Consider the following 18,026-nt stretch of genomic DNA (forward strand, 5'->3'; position numbering starts at 1 on the left):
TAAAAAAAAAGCAGTTTGAGTGTGTCGCTCACTGTTCAGCCGCAAATATCTCTATTTAAAAAAGTGTGGTATACCCCATTAAACAATAACTGTGGTTTTGCCATCCCACGGTAAAAAATCTCTATTATTCAGCTTTTGGTAGTTTTTTCCGTAAAGAAAAACAGTAGTGTCTCCTGACTGTTGTGACACAAAAATATATCTGTTGAAAATAGTCTTGTGTAGGCCCGACCTCCCAGTGTGGTTTCGCAGTTCCACGGGTCAAATCGCTGTACTATCCAGTTTTGGGCCTTTGGTATCTAAAAAAAAAGCAGTTTGAGTGTGTCGCTCACTGTTCAGCCGCAAATTTCTGTATTTAAAAAAGTGTGGTAAACCCCATTAAACAATACCTGTGGTTTTGCCATCCCACGGTAAAAAATCTCTATTATTCAGGTTTTGTTAGTTTTTTCCGTAAAGAAAAACAGTAGTGTCTCCTGACTATTGTGGCGCAAAAATATATCTGTTGAAAATAGTCTTGTGTAGGCCCGACATCCCAGTGTGGTTTCGCCGTTCCACGGGTCAAATCGCTGTACTATCCAGTTTTGGGCCTTTGGTATCTAAAAAAAAAGCAGTTTGAGTGTGTCGCTCACTGTTCAGCCGCAAATATCTCTATTTAAAAAAGTGTGGTATACCCCAGTAAACAATAACTGTGGTTTTGCCATCCCACGGTAAAAAATCTCTATTATTCAGCTTTTGGTAGTTTTTTCCGTAAAGAAAAACAGTAGTGTCTCCTGACTGTTGTGACACAAAAATATATCTGTTGAAAATAGTCTTGTGTAGGCCCGACATCCCAGTGTGGTTTCGCCGTTCCACGGGTCAAATCGCTGTACTATCCAGTTTTGGGCCTTTGGTATCTAAAAAAAAAGCAGTTTGAGTGTGTCGCTCACTGTTCAGCCGCAAATATCTCCATTTAAAAAAGTGTGGTATACCCCAGTAAACAATAACTGTGGTTTTGCCATCCCACGGTAAAAAATCTCTATTATTCAGCTTTTGGTAGTTTTTTCCGTAAAGAAAAACAGTAGTGTCTCCTGACTGTTGTGACACAAAAATATAACTGTTGAAAATAGTCTTGTGTAGGCCCGACATCCGAGTGTGGTTTCGCAGTTCCACGGGTCAAATCGCTGTACTATTCAGTTTTGGGCCTTTGGTATCTAAAAAAAAAGCAGTTTGAGTGTGTCGCTCACTGTTCAGCCGCAAATATCTCTATTTAAAAAAGTGTGGTATACCCCAGTAAACAATAACTGTGGTTTTGCCATCCCACGGTAAAAAATCTCTATTATTCAGCTTTTGGTAGTTTTTTCCATAAAGAAAAACAGTAGTGTCTCCTGACTGTTGTGACACAAAAATATATCTGTTGAAAATAGTCTTGTGTAGGCCCGACCTCCCAGTGTGGTTTCGCAGTTCCACGGGTCAAATCGCTGTACTATCCAGTTTTGGGCCTTTGGTATCTAAAAAAAAAGCAGTTTGAGTGTGTCGCTCACTGTTCAGCCGCAAATATCTCTATTTAAAAAAGTGTGGTATACCCCAGTAAACAATAACTGTGGTTTTGCCATCCCACCGTAAAAAATCTCAATTATTCAGGTTTTGATAGTTTTTTCCATAAAGAAAAACAGTAGTGTCTCCTGACTGTTGTGACACAAAAATATATCTGTTGAAAATAGTCTTGTGTAGGCCCGACATCCCAATGTGGTTTCGCAGTTCCACGGGTAAAATCGCTGTACTATCCAGTTTTGGGCCTTTGGTATCTAAAAAAAAAGTAGTTTGAGTGTGTCGCTCACTGTGCAGCCGCAAATATCTCTATTTAAAAAAGTGTGGTATACCCCAGAAACAATAACTGTGGTTTTGCCATCCCACGGTAAAAAATCTCTATTATTCAGCTTTCTGTAGTTTTTTCCATAAAGAAAAACAGTAGTGTCTCCTTACTGTTGTGACACAAAAATATATCTGTTGAAAGTAGTCTTGTGTAGGCCCGACATCCCAGTGTGGTTTCACCGTTCCACGGGACAAATCGCTGTACTATCCAGTTTTGGGCCTTTGGTATCTAAAAAAAAGCAGTTTGAGTGTGTCGCTCACTGTTCAGCCGCAAATATCTCTATTTAAAAAAGTGTGGTATACCCCAGTAAACAATAACTGTGGTTTTACCATCCCACGGTTAAAAATCTCTATTATTCAGCTATTGGTAGTTTTTTCCATAAAGAAAAACAGTAGTGTCTCCTGACTGTTGTGACACAAAAATATATCTGTTGAAAATAGTCTTGTGTAGGCCCGACATCCCAGTGTGGTTTCGCAGTTCCACGGGTCAAATCGCTGTACTATCCAGTTTTGGGCCTTTGGTATCTAAAAAAAAAGCAGTTTGAGTGTGTCGCTCACTGTTCAGCCGCAAATATCTCTATTTAAAAAAGTGTGGTATACCCCAGTAAACAATAACTGTGGTTTTGCCATCCCAAGGTAAAAAATCTCTATTATTCAGCTTTTGGTAGTTTTTTCCGTAAAGAAAAACAGTAGTGTCTCCTGACTGTTGTGGCACAAAAATATATCTGTTGAAAATAGTATTGTGTAGGCCCGACATCCCAGTGTGGTTTCGCAGTTCCACGGGTCAAATCGCTGTACTATCCAGTTTTGGGCCTTTGGTATCTAAAAAAAAAGCAGTTTGAGTGTGTCGCTCACTGTTCAGCCGCAAATATCTCTATTTAAATAAGTGTGGTATACCCCAGTAAACAATAACTGTGGTTTTGCCATCCCACGGTAAAAAATCTCTATTATTCAGCTTTTGGTAGTTTTTTCCGTAAAGAAAAACAGTAGTGTCTGCTGACTGTTGTGACACAAAAATATATCTGTTGAAAATAGTCTTGTGTAGGCCCGACATCCCACTGTGGTTTCGCCGTTCCACGGGTCAAATCGCTGTACTATCCAGTTCTGGGCCTTTGGTATCTAAAAAAAAAGCAGTTTGAGTGTGTCGCTCACTGTTCAGCCGCAAATATCTCCATTTAAAAAAGTGTGGTATACCCCAGTAAACAATAACTGTGGTTTTGCCATCCCACGGTAAAAAATCTCTATTATTCAGCTTTTGGTAGTTTTTTCCGTAAAGAAAAACAGTAGTGTCTCCTGACTGTTGTGACACAAAAATATATCTGTTGAAAATAGTCTTGTGTAGGCCCGACATCCCAGTGTGGTTTCGCAGTTCCATGGGTCAAATCGCTGTACTATCCAGTTTTGGGCCTTTGGTATCTAAAAAAAAAGCAGTTTGAGTGTGTCGCTCACTGTTCAGCCGCAAATATCTCTATTTAAAAAAGTGTGGTATACCCCATTAAACAATAACTGTGGTTTTGCCATCCCACGGTAAAAAATCTCTATTATTCAGCTTTTGGTAGTTTTTTCCGTAAAGAAAAACAGTAGTGTCTCCTGACTGTTGTGACACAAAAATATATCTGTTGAAAATAGTCTTGTGTAGGCCCGACCTCCCAGTGTGGTTTCGCAGTTCCACGGGTCAAATCGCTGTACTATCCAGTTTTGGGCCTTTGGTATCTAAAAAAAAAAGCAGTTTGAGTGTGTCGCTCACTGTTCAGCCGCAAATTTCTGTATTTAAAAAAGTGTGGTAAACCCCATTAAACAATACCTGTGGTTTTGCCATCCCACGGTAAAAAATCTCTATTATTCAGGTTTTGTTAGTTTTTTCCGTAAAGAAAAACAGTAGTGTCTCCTGACTATTGTGGCGCAAAAATATATCTGTTGAAAATAGTCTTGTGTAGGCCCGACATCCCAGTGTGGTTTCGCCGTTCCACGGGTCAAATCGCTGTACTATCCAGTTTTGGGCCTTTGGTATCTAAAAAAAAAGCAGTTTGAGTGTGTCGCTCACTGTTCAGCCGCAAATATCTCTATTTAAAAAAGTGTGGTATACCCCAGTAAACAATAACTGTGGTTTTGCCATCCCACGGTAAAAAATCTCTATTATTCAGCTTTTGGTAGTTTTTTCCGTAAAGAAATACAGTAGTGTCTCCTGACTGTTGTGACACAAAAATATATCTGTTGAAAATAGTCTTGTGTAGGCCCGACATCCCAGTGTGGTTTCGCCGTTCCACGGGTCAAATCGCTGTACTATCCAGTTTTGGGCCTTTGGTATCTAAAAAAAAAGCAGTTTGAGTGTGTCGCTCACTGTTCAGCCGCAAATATCTCCATTTAAAAAAGTGTGGTATACCCCAGTAAACAATAACTGTGGTTTTGCCATCCCACGGTAAAAAATCTCTATTATTCAGCTTTTGGTAGTTTTTTCCGTAAAGAAAAACAGTAGTGTCTCCTGACTGTTGTGACACAAAAATATAACTGTTGAAAATAGTCTTGTGTAGGCCCGACATCCGAGTGTGGTTTCGCAGTTCCACGGGTCAAATCGCTGTACTATTCAGTTTTGGGCCTTTGGTATCTAAAAAAAAAGCAGTTTGAGTGTGTCGCTCACTGTTCAGCCGCAAATATCTCTATTTAAAAAAGTGTGGTATACCCCAGTAAACAATAACTGTGGTTTTGCCATCCCACGGTAAAAAATCTCTATTATTCAGCTTTTGGTAGTTTTTTACATAAAGAAAAACAGTAGTGTCTCCTGACTGTTGTGACACAAAAATATATCTGTTGAAAATAGTCTTGTGTAGGCCCGACCTCCCAGTGTGGTTTCGCAGTTCCACGGGTCAAATCGCTGTACTATCCAGTTTTGGGCCTTTGGTATCTAAAAAAAAAGCAGTTTGAGTGTGTCGCTCACTGTTCAGCCGCAAATATCTCTATTTAAAAAAGTGTGGTATACCCCAGTAAACAATAACTGTGGTTTTGCCATCCCACCGTAAAAAATCTCAATTATTCAGGTTTTGATAGTTTTTTCCATAAAGAAAAACAGTAGTGTCTCCTGACTGTTGTGACACAAAAATATATCTGTTGAAAATAGTCTTGTGTAGGCCCGACATCCCAGTGTGGTTTCGCAGTTCCACGGGTCAAATCGCTGTACTATCCAGTTTTGGGCCTTTGGTATCTAAAAAAAAAGTAGTTTGAGTGTGTCGCTCACTGTGCAGCCGCAAATATCTCTATTTAAAAAAGTGTGGTATACCCCAGAAACAATAACTGTGGTTTTGCCATCCCACGGTAAAAAATCTCTATTATTCAGCTTTCTGTAGTTTTTTCCGTAAAGAAAAACAGTAGTGTCTCCTGACTGTTGTGACACAAAAATATATCTGTTGAAAGTAGTCTTGTGTAGGCCCGACATCCCAGTGTGGTTTCACCGTTCCACGGGACAAATCGCTGTACTATCCAGTTTTGGGCCTTTGGTATCTAAAAAAAAGCAGATTGAGTGTGTCGCTCACTGTTCAGCCGCAAATATCTCTATTTAAAAAAGTGTGGTATACCCCAGTAAACAATAACTGTGGTTTTACCATCCCACGGTTAAAAATCTCTATTATTCAGCTATTGGTAGTTTTTTCCATAAAGAAAAACAGTAGTGTCTCCTGACTGTTGTGACACAAAAATATATCTGTTGAAAATAGTCTTGTGTAGGCCCGACATCCCAGTGTGGTTTCGCAGTTCCACGGGTCAAATCGCTGTACTATCCAGTTTTGGGCCTTTGGTATCTAAAAAAAAAGCAGTTTGAGTGTGTCGCTCACTGTTCAGCCGCAAATATCTCTATTTAAAAAAGTGTGGTATACCCCAGTAAACAATAACTGTGGTTTTGCCATCCCACGGTAAAAAATCTCTATTATTCAGCTTTTGGTAGTTTTTTCCGTAAAGAAAAACAGTAGTGTCTCCTGACTGTTGTGGCACAAAAATATATCTGTTGAAAATAGTATTGTGTAGGCCCGACATCCCAGTGTGGTTTCGCAGTTCCACGGGTCAAATCGCTGTACTATCCAGTTTTGGGCCTTTGGTATCTAAAAAAAAAGCAGTTTGAGTGTGTCGCTCACTGTTCAGCCGCAAATATCTCTATTTAAAAAAGTGTGGTATACCCCAGTAAACAATAACTGTGGTTTTGCCATCCCACGGTAAAAAATCTCAATTATTCAGGTTTTGGTAGTTTTTTCCGTAAAGAAAAACAGTAGTGTCTCCTGACTGTTGTGACACAAAAATATATCTGTTGAAAGTAGTCTTGTGTAGGCCCGACATCCCAGTGTGGTTTCACCGTTCCACGGGTCAAATCGCTGTACTATCCAGTTTTGGGCCTTTGGTATCTAAAAAAAAGCAGTTTGAGTGTGTCACTCACTGTTCAGCCGCAAATATCTCTATTTAAAAAAGTGTGGTATACCCCAGTAAACAATAACTGTGGTTTTGCCATCCCACGGTAAAAAATCTCTATTATTCAGCTTTTGGTAGTTTTTTCCATAAAGAAAAACAGTAGTGTCTCCTGACTGTTGTGACACAAAAATATATCTGTTGAAAATAGTCTTGTGTAGGCCCGACATCCCAGTGTGGTTTCGCCGTTCCACGGGTCAAATCGCTGTGCTATCCAGTTTTGGGCCTTTGGTATCTAAAAAAAAAGCAGTTTGAGTGTGTCGCTCACTGTTCAGCCGCAAATATCTCTATTTAAAAAAGTGTGGTATACCCCAGTAAACAATAACTGTGGTTTTGCCATCCCACGGTAAAAAATCTCTATTATTCAGCTTTTGGTAGTTTTTTCCGTAAAGAAAAACAGTAGTGTCTCCTGACTGTTGTGGCACAAAAATATATCTGTTGAAAATAGTATTGTGTAGGCCCGACATCCCAGTGTGGTTTCGCAGTTCCACGGGTCAAATCGCTGTACTATCCAGTTTTGGGCCTTTGGTATCTAAAAAAAAAGCAGTTTGAGTGTGTCGCTCACTGTTCAGCCGCAAATATCTCTATTTAAAAAAGTGTGGTATACCCCAGTAAACAATAACTGTGGTTTTGCCATCCCACGGTAAAAAATCTCTATTATTCAGCTTTTGGTAGTTTTTTCCGTAAAGAAAAACAGTAGTGTCTGCTGACTGTTGTGACACAAAAATATATCTGTTGAAAATAGTCTTGTGTAGGCCCGACATCCCACTGTGGTTTCGCCGTTCCACGGGTCAAATCGCTGTACTATCCAGTTTTGGGCCTTTGGTATCTAAAAAAAAAGCAGTTTGAGTGTGTCGCTCACTGTTCAGCCGCAAATATCTCCATTTAAAAAAGTGTGGTATACCCCAGTAAACAATAACTGTGGTTTTGCCATCCCACGGTAAAAAATCTCTATTATTCAGCTTTTGGTAGTTTTTTCCGTAAAGAAAAACAGTAGTGTCTCCTGACTGTTGTGACACAAAAATATATCTGTTGAAAATAGTCTTGTGTAGGCCCGACATCCCAGTGTGGTTTCGCAGTTCCATGGGTCAAATCGCTGTACTATCCAGTTTTGGGCCTTTGGTATCTAAAAAAAAAGCAGTTTGAGTGTGTCGCTCACTGTTCAGCCGCAAATATCTCTATTTAAAAAAGTGTGGTATACCCCATTAAACAATAACTGTGGTTTTGCCATCCCACGGTAAAAAATCTCTATTATTCAGCTTTTGGTAGTTTTTTCCGTAAAGAAAAACAGTAGTGTCTCCTGACTGTTGTGACACAAAAATATATCTGTTGAAAATAGTCTTGTGTAGGCCCGACCTCCCAGTGTGGTTTCGCAGTTCCACGGGTCAAATCGCTGTACTATCCAGTTTTGGGCCTTTGGTATCTAAAAAAAAAAGCAGTTTGAGTGTGTCGCTCACTGTTCAGCTGCAAATTTCTGTATTTAAAAAAGTGTGGTAAACCCCATTAAACAATACCTGTGGTTTTGCCATCCCACGGTAAAAAATCTCTATTATTCAGGTTTTGTTAGTTTTTTCCGTAAAGAAAAACAGTAGTGTCTCCTGACTATTGTGGCGCAAAAATATATCTGTTGAAAATAGTCTTGTGTAGGCCCGACATCCCAGTGTGGTTTCGCCGTTCCACGGGTCAAATCGCTGTACTATCCAGTTTTGGGCCTTTGGTATCTAAAAAAAAAGCAGTTTGAGTGTGTCGCTCACTGTTCAGCCGCAAATATCTCTATTTAAAAAAGTGTGGTATACCCCAGTAAACAATAACTGTGGTTTTGCCATCCCACGGTAAAAAATCTCTATTATTCAGCTTTTGGTAGTTTTTTCCGTAAAGAAATACAGTAGTGTCTCCTGACTGTTGTGACACAAAAATATATCTGTTGAAAATAGTCTTGTGTAGGCCCGACATCCCAGTGTGGTTTCGCCGTTCCACGGGTCAAATCGCTGTACTATCCAGTTTTGGGCCTTTGGTATCTAAAAAAAAAGCAGTTTGAGTGTGTCGCTCACTGTTCAGCCGCAAATATCTCCATTTAAAAAAGTGTGGTATACCCCAGTAAACAATAACTGTGGTTTTGCCATCCCACGGTAAAAAATCTCTATTATTCAGCTTTTGGTAGTTTTTTCCGTAAAGAAAAACAGTAGTGTCTCCTGACTGTTGTGACACAAAAATATAACTGTTGAAAATAGTCTTGTGTAGGCCCGACATCCGAGTGTGGTTTCGCAGTTCCACGGGTCAAATCGCTGTACTATTCAGTTTTGGGCCTTTGGTATCTAAAAAAAAAGCAGTTTGAGTGTGTCGCTCACTGTTCAGCCGCAAATATCTCTATTTAAAAAAGTGTGGTATACCCCAGTAAACAATAACTGTGGTTTTGCCATCCCACGGTAAAAAATCTCTATTATTCAGCTTTTGGTAGTTTTTTATATAAAGAAAAACAGTAGTGTCTCCTGACTGTTGTGACACAAAAATATATCTGTTGAAAATAGTCTTGTGTAGGCCCGACCTCCCAGTGTGGTTTCGCAGTTCCACGGGTCAAATCGCTGTACTATCCAGTTTTGGGCCTTTGGTATCTAAAAAAAAAGCAGTTTGAGTGTGTCGCTCACTGTTCAGCCGCAAATATCTCTATTTAAAAAAGTGTGGTATACCCCAGTAAACAATAACTGTGGTTTTGCCATCCCACCGTAAAAAATCTCAATTATTCAGGTTTTGATAGTTTTTTCCATAAAGAAAAACAGTAGTGTCTCCTGACTGTTGTGACACAAAAATATATCTGTTGAAAATAGTCTTGTGTAGGCCCGACATCCCAGTGTGGTTTCGCAGTTCCACGGGTCAAATCGCTGTACTATCCAGTTTTGGGCCTTTGGTATCTAAAAAAAAAGTAGTTTGAGTGTGTCGCTCACTGTGCAGCCGCAAATATCTCTATTTAAAAAAGTGTGGTATACCCCAGAAACAATAACTGTGGTTTTGCCATCCCACGGTAAAAAATCTCTATTATTCAGCTTTCTGTAGTTTTTTCCGTAAAGAAAAACAGTAGTGTCTCCTGACTGTTGTGACACAAAAATATATCTGTTGAAAGTAGTCTTGTTTAGGCCCGACATCCCAGTGTGGTTTCACCGTTCCACGGGACAAATCGCTGTACTATCCAGTTTTGGGCCTTTGGTATCTAAAAAAAAGCAGATTGAGTGTGTCGCTCACTGTTCAGCCGCAAATATCTCTATTTAAAAAAGTGTGGTATACCCCAGTAAACAATAACTGTGGTTTTACCATCCCACGGTTAAAAATCTCTATTATTCAGCTATTGGTAGTTTTTTCCATAAAGAAAAACAGTAGTGTCTCCTGACTGTTGTGACACAAAAATATATCTGTTGAAAATAGTCTTGTGTAGGCCCGACATCCCAGTGTGGTTTCGCAGTTCCACGGGTCAAATCGCTGTACTATCCAGTTTTGGGCCTTTGGTATCTAAAAAAAAAGCAGTTTGAGTGTGTCGCTCACTGTTCAGCCGCAAATATCTCTATTTAAAAAAGTGTGGTATACCCCAGTAAACAATAACTGTGGTTTTGCCATCCCACGGTAAAAAATCTCTATTATTCAGCTTTTGGTAGTTTTTTCCGTAAAGAAAAACAGTAGTGTCTCCTGACTGTTGTGGCACAAAAATATATCTGTTGAAAATAGTATTGTGTAGGCCCGACATCCCAGTGTGGTTTCGCAGTTCCACGGGTCAAATCGCTGTACTATCCAGTTTTGGGCCTTTGGTATCTAAAAAAAAAGCAGTTTGAGTGTGTCGCTCACTGTTCAGCCGCAAATATCTCTATTTAAAAAAGTGTGGTATACCCCAGTAAACAATAACTGTGGTTTTGCCATCCCACGGTAAAAAATCTCAATTATTCAGGTTTTGGTAGTTTTTTCCGTAAAGAAAAACAGTAGTGTCTCCTGACTGTTGTGACACAAAAATATATCTGTTGAAAGTAGTCTTGTGTAGGCCCGACATCCCAGTGTGGTTTCACCGTTCCACGGGTCAAATCGTTGTACTATCCAGTTTTGGGCCTTTGGTATCTAAAAAAAAGCAGTTTGAGTGTGTCACTCACTGTTCAGCCGCAAATATCTCTATTTAAAAAAGTGTGGTATACCCCAGTAAACAATAACTGTGGTTTTGCCATCCCACGGTAAAAAATCTCTATTATTCAGCTTTTGGTAGTTTTTTCCATAAAGAAAAACAGTAGTGTCTCCTGACTGTTGTGACACAAAAATATATCTGTTGAAAATAGTCTTGTGTAGGCCCGACATCCCAGTGTGGTTTCGCCGTTCCACGGGTCAAATCGCTGTACTATCCAGTTTTGGGCCTTTGGTATCTAAAAAAAAAGCAGTTTGAGTGTGTCGCTCACTGTTCAGCCGCAAATATCTGTATTTAAAAAAGTGTGGTAAACCCCAGTAAACAATAACTGTGGTTTTGCCATCCCACGGTAAAAAATCTCTATTATTCAGGTTTTGTTAGTTTTTTCCGTAAAGAAAAACAGTAGTGTCTCCTGACTGTTGTGACGCAAAAATATATCTGTTGAAAATAGTCTTGTGTAGGCCCGACATCCCAGTGTGGTTTCGCCGTTCAACGGGTCAAATCGCTGTACTATCCAGTTTTGGGTTTTTGGTATCTAAAAAAAAAAGCAGTTTGAGTGTGTCGCTCACTGTTCAGCCGCAAATATCTCTATTTAAAAAAGTGTGGTATACCCCAGTAAAGAATAACTGTGGTTTTGCCATCCCACGGTAAAAAATCTCTATTATTCAGCTTTTGGTAGTTTTTTCCGTAAAGAAAAACAGTAGTGTCTCCTGACTGTTGTGACACAAAAATATATCTGTTGAAAATAGTCTTGTGTAGGCCCGACCTCCCAGTGTGGTTTCGCCGTTCCACGGGTCAAATTGCTGTACTATCCAGTTTTGGGCCTTTCTTATCTAAAAAAAAAGCAGTTTGAGTGTGTCGCTCACTGTTCAGCCACAAATATCTCTATTTAAAAAAGTGTGGTATACCCCAGTAAACAATAACTGTGGTTTTGCCATCCCATGGTAAAAAATCTCAATTATTCAGGTTTTGGTAGTTTTTTCCGTAAAGAAAAACAGTAGTGTCTCCTGACTGTTGTGACACAAAAATATATCTGTTGAAAATAGTCTTGTGTGGGCCCGACATCCCAGTGTGGTTTCGCAGTTCCACGGGTCAAATCGCTGTACTATCCAGTTTTGGGCCTTTGGTATCTAAAAAAAAGCAGTTTGAGTGTGTCGCTCACTGTTCAGCCGCAAATATCTCTATTTAAAAAAGTGTGGTATACCCCAGTAAACAATAACTGTGGTTTTACCATCCCACGGTAAAAAATCTCTATTATTCAGCTATTGGTAGTTTTTTCCATAAAGAAAAACAGTAGTGTCTCCTGACTGTTGTGACACAAAAATATATCTGTTGAAAATAGTCTTGTGTAGGCCCGACATCCCAGTGTGGTTTCGCCGTTCCACGGGTCAAATCGCTGTACTATCCAGGTTTGGGCCTTTGGTATTTTAAAAAAAAGCAGTTTGAGTGTGTCGCTCACTGTTCAGCCGCAAATATCTCTATTTAAAAAAGTGTGGTATACCCCATTAAACAATAACTGTGGTTTTGCCATCCCACGGTAAAAAATCTCAATTATTCAGGTTTTGGTAGTTTTTTCCGTAAAGAAAAAAAAGTAGTGTCTGCTGACTGTTGTGACACAAAAATATATCTGTTGAAAATAGTCTTGTGTAGGCCCGACATCCCAGTGTGGTTTCGCAGTTCCACGGGTCAAATCGCTGTACTATCCAATTTTGGGCCTTTGGTATCTGAAAAAAAAGCAGTTTGAGTGTGTCGCTCACTGTTCAGCCGCAAATATCTCTATTTAAAAAAGTGTGGTATACCCCAGTAAACAATAACTGTGGTTTTGCCATCCCACGGTAAAAAATCTCTATTATTCAGCTTTTGGTAGTTTTTCCATAAAGAAAAACAGTAGTGTCTCCTGACTGTTGTGACACAAAAATATATCTGTTGAAAATAGTCTTCTGTAGGCCCGACCTCCCAGTGTGGTTTCGCCGTTCCACGGGTCAAATTGCTGTACTATCCAGTTTTGGGCCTTTGGTATCTAAAAAAAAAGCAGTTTGAGTGTGTCGCTCACTGTTCAGCCGCAAATATCTCTATTTAAAAAAGTGTGGTATACCCCAGTAAACAATAACTGTGGTTTTGCCATCCCATGGTAAAAAATCTCAATTATTCAGGTTTTGGTAGTTTTTTCCGTAAAGAAAAACAGTAGTGTCTCCTGACTGTTGTGACACAAAAATATATCTGTTGAAAATAGTCTTGTGTAGGCCCGACATCCCAGTGTGGTTTCGCCGTTCCACGGGTCAAATCGCTGTACTATCCAGTTTTGGGCCTTTGGTATTTTAAAAAAAAGCAGTTTGAGTGTGTCGCTCACTGTTCAGCCGCAAATATCTCTATTTAAAAAAGTGTGGTATACCCCATTAAACAATAACTGTGGTTTTGCCATCCCACTGTAAAAAATCTCAATTATTCAGGTTTTGGTAGTTTTTTCCGTAAAGAAAAAAAAGTAGTGTCTGCTGACTGTTGTGACACAAAAATATATCTGTTGAAAATAGTCTTGTGTAGGCCCGACATCCCAGTGTGGTTTCGCAGTTCCACGGGTCAAATCGCTGTACTATCCAATTTTGGGCCTTTGGTATGTAAAAAAAAAGCAGTTTGAGTGTGTCGCTCACTGTTCAGCCGCAAATATCTCTATTTAAAAAAGTGTGGTATACCCCAGTAAACAATAACTGTGGTTTTGCCATCCCACGGTAAAAAATCTCTATTATTCAGCTTTTGGTAGTTTTTCCATAAAGAAAAACAGTAGTGTCTCCTGACTGTTGTGACACAAAAATATATCTGTTGAAAATAGTCTTCTGTAGGCCCGACCTCCCAGTGTGGTTTCGCCGTTCCACGGGTCAAATTGCTGTACTATCCAGTTTTGGGCCTTTGGTATCTAAAAAAAAAGCAGTTTGAGTGTGTCGCTCACTGTTCAGCCGCAAATATCTCTATTTAAAAAAGTGTGGTATACCCCAGTAAACAATAACTGTGGTTTTGCCATCCCATGGTAAAAAATCTCAATTATTCAGGTTTTTGTAGTTTTTTCCGTAAAGAAAAACAGTAGTGTCTCCTGACTGTTGTGACACAAAAATATATCTGTTGAAAATAGTCTTGTGTAGGCCCGACATCCCAGTGTGGTTTCGCCGTTCCACGGGTCAAATCGCTGTACTATCCAGTTTTGGGCCTTTGGTATTTTAAAAAAAAGCAGTTTGAGTGTGTCGCTCACTGTTCAGCCGCAAATATCTCTATTTAAAAAAGTGTGGTATACCCCTGTAAACAATAACTGTGGTTTTGCCATCCCACGGTAAAAAATCTCTATTATTCAGGTTTTGGTAGTTTTTTCCGTAAAGAAAAACAGTAGTGTCTCCTGACTGTTGTGACACAAAAATATATCTGTTGAAAATAGTCTTGTGTAGGCCCGACATCTTAGTGTGGTTTCGCCGTTCCACGGGTCAAATTGCTGTACTATCCAGTTTTGGGCCTTTGGTATCTAAAAAAAAAGCAGTTTGAGTGTGTCGCTCACTGTTCAGCCGCAAATATCTCTATTTAAAAAAGTGTGGTATACCCCAGTAAACAATAACTGTGGTTTTGCCATCACATGGTAAAAAATCTCAATTATTCAGGTTTTGGTAGTTTTTTCCGTAAAGAAAAACAGTAGAGTCTCATGACTTTTGTGACACAAAAATATATCTGTTGAAAATAGTCTTGTGTGGGCCCGACATCCCAGTGTGGTTTCGCAGTTCCACGGGTCAAATCGCTGTACTATCCAGTTTTGGGCCTTTGGTATCTAAAAAAAAGCAGTTTGAGTGTGTCGCTCACTGTTCAGCCGCAAATATCTCTATTTAAAAAAGTGTGGTATACCCCAGTAAACAATAACTGTGGTTTTACCATCCCACGGTAAAAAATCTCTATTATTCAGCTATTGGTAGTTTTTTCCATAAAGAAAAACAGTAGTGTCTCCTGACTGTTGTGACACAAAAATATATCTGTTGAAAATAGTCTTGTGTAGGCCCGACATCCCAGTGTGGTTTCGCCGTTCCACGGGTCAAATCGCTGTACTATCCAGTTTTGGGCCTTTGGTATTTTAAAAAAAAGCAGTTTGAGTGTGTCGCTCACTGTTCAGCCGCAAATATCTCTATTTAAAAAAGTGTGGTATACCCCTGTAAACAATAACTGTGGTTTTGCCATCCCACGGTAAAAAATCTCTATTATTCAGGTTTTGGTAGTTTTTTCCGTAAAGAAAAACAGTAGTGTCTCCTGACTGTTGTGACACAAAAATATATCTGTTGAAAATAGTCTTGTGTAGGCCCGACATCCCAGTGTGGTTTCGCAGTTCCACGGGTCAAATCGCTGTACTATCCAGTTTTGGGCCTTTGGTATCTAAAAAAAAAGCAGTTTGAGTGTGGCGCTCACTGTTCAGCCGCAAATATCTCTATTTAAAAAAGTGTGGTATACCCCAGTAAACAATAACTGTGGTTTTGCCATCCCACGGTAAAAAATCTCAATTATTCAGGTTTTGGTAGTTTTTTCCGTAAAGAAAAAAAAGTAGTGTCTGCTGACTGTTGTGACACAAAAATATATCTGTTGAAAATAGTCTTGTGTAGGCCCGACATCCCAGTGTGGTTTCGCAGTTCCACGGGTCAAATTGCTGTACTATCCAATTTTGGGCCTTTGGTATCTAAAAAAAAAAGCAGTTTGAGTGTGTCGCTCACTGTTCAGCCGCAAATATCTCTATTTAAAAAAGTGTGGTATACCCCAGTAAACAATAACTGTGGTTTTGCCATCCCACGGTAAAAAATCTCTATTATTCAGGTTTTGGTAGTTTTTCCATAAAGAAAAACAGTAGTGTCTCCTGACTGTTGTGACACAAAAATATATCTGTTGAAAATAGTCTTGTGTAGGCCCGACATCTTAGTGTGGTTTCGCCGTTCCACGGGTCAAATTGCTGTACTATCCAGTTTTGGGCCTTTGGTATCTAAAAAAAAAGCAGTTTGAGTGTGTCGCTCACTGTTCAGCCGCAAATATCTCTATTTAAAAAAGTGTGGTATACCCCAGTAAACAATAACTGTGGTTTTGCCATCACATGGTAAAAAATCTCAATTATTCAGGTTTTGGTAGTTTTTTCCGTAAAGAAAAACAGTAGTGTCTCCTGACTTTTGTGACACAAAAATATATCTGTTGAAAATAGTCTTGTGTGGGCCCGACATCCCAGTGTGGTTTCGCAGTTCCACGGGTCAAATCGCTGTACTATCCAGTTTTGGGCCTTTGGTATCTAAAAAAAAGCAGTTTGAGTGTGTCGCTCACTGTTCAGCCGCAAATATCTCTATTTAAAAAAGTGTGGTATACCCCAGTAAACAATAACTGTGGTTTTACCATCCCACGGTAAAAAATCTCTATTATTCAGCTATTGGTAGTTTTTTCCATAAAGAAAAACAGTAGTGTCTCCTGACTGTTGTGACACAAAAATATATCTGTTGAAAATAGTCTTGTGTAGGCCCGACATCCCAGTGTGGTTTCGCCGTTCCACGGGTCAAATCGCTGTACTATCCAGTTTTGGGCCTTTGGTATTTTAAAAAAAAGCAGTTTGAGTGTGTCGCTCACTGTTCAGCCGCAAATATCTCTATTTAAAAAAGTGTGGTATACCCCTGTAAACAATAACTGTGGTTTTGCCATCCCACGGTAAAAAATCTCTATTATTCAGGTTTTGGTAGTTTTTTCCGTAAAGAAAAACAGTAGTGTCTCCTGACTGTTGTGACACAAAAATATATCTGTTGAAAATAGTCTTGTGTAGGCCCGACATCCCAGTGTGGTTTCGCAGTTCCACGGGTCAAATCGCTGTACTATCCAGTTTTGGGCCTTTGGTATCTAAAAAAAAAGCAGTTTGAGTGTGTCGCTCACTGTTCAGCCGCAAATATCTCTATTTAAAAAAGTGTGGTATACCCCAGTAAACAATAACTGTGGTTTTGCCATCCCACGGTAAAAAATCTCAATTATTCAGGTTTTGGTAGTTTTTTCCGTAAAGAAAAAAAAGTAGTGTCTGCTGACTGTTGTGACACAAAAATATATCTGTTGAAAATAGTCTTGTGTAGGCCCGACATCCCAGTGTGGTTTCGCAGTTCCACGGGTCAAATTGCTGTACTATCCAATTTTGGGCCTTTGGTATCTAAAAAAAAAAGCAGTTTGAGTGTGTCGCTCACTGTTCAGCCGCAAATATCTCTATTTAAAAAAGTGTGGTATACCCCAGTAAACAATAACTGTGGTTTTGCCATCCCATGGTAAAAAATCTCTATTATTCAGGTTTTGGTAGTTTTTCCATAAAGAAAAACAGTAGTGTCTCCTGACTGTTGTGACACAAAAATATATCTGTTGAAAATAGTCTTGTGTAGGCCCGACATCCCAGTGTGGTTTCGCAGTTCCCCAGGTCAAATCGCTGTACAATCCAGTTTTGGGCCTTTGGTATCTAAAAAAAAAGCAGTTTGAGTGTGTCGCTCACTGTTCAGCCACATATATCTGCATTTAAAAAAGTGTGGTAAACCCGAGTAAACAATAACTGTGGTTTTGCCATCCCAGGGTAAAAAATCTCTATTATTCAGGTTTTGGTAGTTTTTTCCGTAAAGAAAAACAGTAGTGTCTCCTGACTGTTGTGACACAAAAATATATCTGTTGAAAATAGTCTTGTGTAGGCCCGACATCCCAGTGTGGTTTCGCAGTTCCACGGGTCAAATCGCTGTACTATCCAGTTTTGGGCATTTGGTATCTAAAAAAAAAGCAGTTTGAGTGTGTCGCTCACTGTTCAGCCGCAAATATCTCTATTTAAAAAAGTGTGGTATACCCCAGTAAACAATAACTGTGGTTTTGCCATACCAGGGTAAAAAATCTCAATTATTCAGGTTTTGGTAGGTTTTTCCGTAAAGAAAAACAGTAGTGTCTCCTGACTGTTGTGACACAAAAATATATCTGTTGAAAATAGTCTTGTGTAGGCCCGACATCCCAGTGTGGTTTCGCAGTTCCCCAGGTCAAATCGCTGTACAATCCAGTTTTGGGCCTTTGGTATCTAAAAAAAAAGCAGTTTGAGTGTGTCACTCACTGTTCAGCCACATATATCTGTATTTAAAAAAGTGTGGTAAACCCCAGTAAACAATAACTGTGGTTTTGCCATCCCACGGTAAAAAATCTCTATTATTCAGGTTTTGGTAGTTTTTTCCGTAAAGAAAAACAGTAGTGTCTCCTGACTGTTGTGACACAAAAATATATCTGTTGAAAATAGTCTTGTGTAGGCCCGACATCCCAGTGTGGTTTCGCAGTTCCACGGGTCAAATCGCTGTACTATCCAGTTTTAAGCATTTGGTATCTAAAAAAAAAGCAGTTTGAGTGTGTCGCTCACTGTTCAGCCGCAAATATCTCTATTTAAAAAAGTGTGGTATACCCCAGTAAACAATAACTGTGGTTTTGCCATCCCACGGTAAAAAATCTCAATTATTCAGGTTTTGGTAGTTTTTTCCGTAAAGAAAAACAGTAGTGTCTCCTGACTGTTGTGACACAAAAATATATCTGTTGAAAATAG

The sequence above is a fragment of the Phyllobates terribilis genome, unplaced genomic scaffold, assembly GCF_046119375.1.
Source record: "Phyllobates terribilis strain yellow unplaced genomic scaffold, ASM4611937v1 Scaffold_1__5_contigs__length_1240528914, whole genome shotgun sequence".
NCBI lineage: Eukaryota > Metazoa > Chordata > Amphibia > Anura > Dendrobatidae > Phyllobates > Phyllobates terribilis.